Source organism: Hylobates moloch, unplaced genomic scaffold, assembly GCF_009828535.3.
Source record: "Hylobates moloch isolate HMO894 unplaced genomic scaffold, HMol_V3 SCAFFOLD_13, whole genome shotgun sequence".
NCBI lineage: Eukaryota > Metazoa > Chordata > Mammalia > Primates > Hylobatidae > Hylobates > Hylobates moloch.
Window position 1 is genome coordinate 105,043,265 of NW_026652288.1, and position 3,686 is coordinate 105,046,950.

The window sequence follows — 3,686 nt, forward strand, 5'->3', positions numbered from 1 at the left end:
GTAAATAGGATATATAAAATAAGATATAAATAAGTCCTAAAGTAACAGTATTAATAATAACTATAAATAAAATGTCAGTAGCTAAATAAAAAGGCAGAAAATACCTAGGCAGAAACTCTTAGTCTTGATACTGAGAACTGTGAGGAATATACTTAAAAGGATAGAGAAAGACTGAAAAGAGACAGATAAATGATATAGCAGGTAACTATGAGCCAAAGAAATAGTGATATTAACAGCTAAAAAATATAATTGAAGGTAAAACCATCATATTATCAAAGAGGGATATAGCATATGATAAAATGGACAAACACACACACACACACACACACACACGTAAAACAATAGTCTTGAAAAAACTATGAAGCAACAACTGGCAGAACTGTAGGAAGAAACAGCTCAACAATTGTAGCTGGAGATCTTAAGGAAGCCACCTTCTCAGGAAGAGATAGTTCAATAGAAAAAGCAAGCGCAGGCATAGATGATTAGATTAATTTAGTTCATACCTTAAGAGTAAAGGTGGATCGGGGATGAGTGCGTTGGCTCACGCCTGTAATCCCAACACTTTGGGAGGCTGAGGCGGGTGGATCACCTGAGTTCAGAAGTTTGAGAACAGCCTGACCAACAGGGAGAAACCCCGCCTCTACTAAAAATAACAAAAAATTAGCCGGGCATGAGGGTGGGCGCCTGTAATCCCAGCTACTCAGGAGGCTGAGGCACGAGAATCACTTGAGTACAGGAGGCGGAGGTTGCCGTGAGCCGAGATGGTGCCACTGCACTCCAGCCTGGGCAACAGAGTGAGACTCAAAAAAAAAAAAAAAAAAAAAAAAGAGTGCAGGTGTATCAGGAAATGGCGGTACCTGTTTGTCTATCTCCCAGATATGGAAGGCAGGATGGAATCCTCTATGAATTAGAAACACATACTAAAGTGTGAATGGTTTTTAAAACGCAGTGTTAACTGAACAATAAAGTGAGAAAGAGAATGCAATTTATTAGCACAGGACAGTGCATATCAAAGACACACACACAAAAACATGCGTTTGACAAAGATGCAGGGATACACATCAGACGCCTTGCAATGGATGGCCGTGGTGGGGTGAGGAGGAGGTGGGGACAGGAATTGGGCCCAGAGATGAAGTGGGGAAGAGGAATGAAACAGGAGAAGGGCCTGGAGGCTGGTACTGGCAATAAACTCTGAACTGAGGTGGATGATGAGCCTGGCCCTGTACACACCTTCCAGTTACAGACGTACTTACAATCTTTCCTATCAGCAGAAAGGCCTATGGGTGTGACCGTAGGTGTCATGTGGCCAGTAGGCAGCAGGTTCTCCCTAGAAAATCACAAGCTGGGGGCCCGAAGACAGGTCTGGAGGCAGGGGCTGCACATTCCTGCCAGGAGTGCAGTGTCAGCAGCCCTCCCAGCCCAGACAAAGTCCCTCAAAGCTGGCCTCTCTGTCTTGGGGGAAGCACGGCATACTGGCCACAGCTTAGCTTGAGTTTCTGGATTTCTCAAGCAACAAGCTTGAAATCCCCAAGAGCGAAGTTCTCCAGGCTGGTCCCAAGGCTGGGCGATGTTTGTCTTTCCAGCTCCCTTTCCCATCTTGCCTCCTGCTCCCAGAGGAACGTCTGTGTTGGGAGCAAGCGAAGCTCAGGGATGGGCCACAGGAAATCTCAGAGAGAAATGGTCCCCAATGACAACCTTCAGGGCATCAAGGAGTTTTTAAAAAATGCGAAGTTACCTAAGGACTTGGATAGACATTTCTCCAAAGAAGGTATTCAAATGGCCAGTAAGTACATGACAAGATGGCCAACATCATTAATCGTTAAGGAAATGCAAATCCAAACCACAACGAAATACCACTTCACACCCGTTAGGATGACTATCAGAAAAAAGAAAATAAGTGTTAGTGAGGATGTGACGAAATGGGAACTCTTGTGCCCTGTTGGTAGGAATGTCAAATGGCACCACTGCTGTGGAAAACAGTATGATGACTCCCCCCAGGTTAAACATGGACTTTCCACAGGACGCAGCAATCCCACTTCTGGGTATATAGAGAAGGACTTGAAAGCAGGAACTCAAACAGAGATGTGTATACTCATGCACATAGCAGCACCGAAAAGACGGAAGGAACCCTAGTGCCCATTGATGGATGAATGCATAAACAAATCTGTATATTATATACATACGAATATTGTATATTACCTGTTTATATAATCTATAATATTTTTAGCCTGTATAATATTCCTATAATATAATATGTAGAAATATATTATTTATATAGTACATATGTTATTTATATATTATTTATGTTATATATAATGATATACAATATATTATATTATATATTATATATTATATTATATATTATATTATATATCTACATATAATATATTATATATAGGAATATTATACAGCCTTAAAAAGGAAGGAATTTTTTTTTTTTTTAGAAACTGATGTTTATTTTCCATCAACCTTATTTCCATGTTGCCTACGGGCCTGTGCAAGAATGGCTTAGGACCATCCAGTGGTTGCTCCCACCCATTCAGTGGCCTGAGCAGTGGGAGCTGCAGACCAGTCTTCCGTGGCAGGCTGAGCGCTCTAGTCTTCAGTAGGGAACTGCTGAATAGGCACAGAGGGCACCTGCACACTGTCAGGCCAATCTGCGACCTCAGGCTGAGTGGCAGTGAGCTTAGGAGCTGCAGCAGTCCATTCCCCCTGAAATTCCTCCTTGGTCACAGTGTTTTTAGCAGCAGCCTGCTCTTTTTCAATCTCTTCGGGATCTCTGTAGAAGTAGAGATCAGGCATGACCTCCCACGGGTGTTCAAGGGAAACGGTGCCATGCACGCACAGAACTTCCTGAGCCAGCATCCACCACATCAAACCCACTGAGTGAGCTCCCTTGTTGCATAGGATGGCAATGTCCCCATAGCACAGAGGAGAATCTGTGTTACAGAGCAATGGTGGGTAGGTTAACATAAGATGCCTCTGTGAGACGCTGGTGGTCAGCCCTGGGGTCAGTAACCACAAGAAGCCATGGCTCCCAGAAGGCTGCCTGGATCTGGTTAGTGAAGGTTCCAGGAGTGAAGTGGCCAGCGATTGGAGTGGCTCCGGTGGCAGCAGCAAACTTCAGCACGACCCTCTGGCCAGTATTTCTGGAGGATATACCACTGACATCAGCAGGGTTTTCAATGGCAGCAATGGCACGAGCTGCCAGCAGAAGCTTCTTCCAGGTCCTCGTCAGATTTATGACGTAGATGCCATCACTTTTCCTTTTATAGATACGCTGTTCCATCTGGAAGTCAAGATTGCTGCCATCTAAGTGGGTTCCTGCTGCAAGGAACTTAAGGACGTCCTCTTTCTTCATTTGCAGGACATCAAGGGCTCCGGACATTGTGGAAGTTTGCCTTTAAGTTACGACGAGAATCCAGAACAATGCCGGATGGAACCCTCTGTAGGTAGCACGGAAAGGCAAAAGGAAGGAAATTCTGATACATGCTACAACATAGATGAAACCTGAAGGCTGAGTTTCAAAGAGAATAACCAGTCACTAAAGGACAAATACAGTATGTATATCCCACTTATGTGAAGTGCCTAAAATGATCAAGCTCATCAAGGCAGGAAGTAGAATGGCGGTTGCCAGGGGCTGAGGGGCTGGGGAAGTGGGGAGTCCGTGTTTAATGGGTCAGAGT

The 3,686-nt window shown here is 44.3% G+C and overlaps 1 pseudogene; it reads right to left on the minus strand.

The window, feature by feature from the left end:
- Positions 1 to 2,508: 2,508 nt before the first annotated feature.
- On the minus strand, positions 2,509 to 3,388 carry LOC116480006 (small ribosomal subunit protein uS2B-like; annotated as a pseudogene).
- Between the last annotated feature and the right edge of the window lie 298 nt (positions 3,389 to 3,686).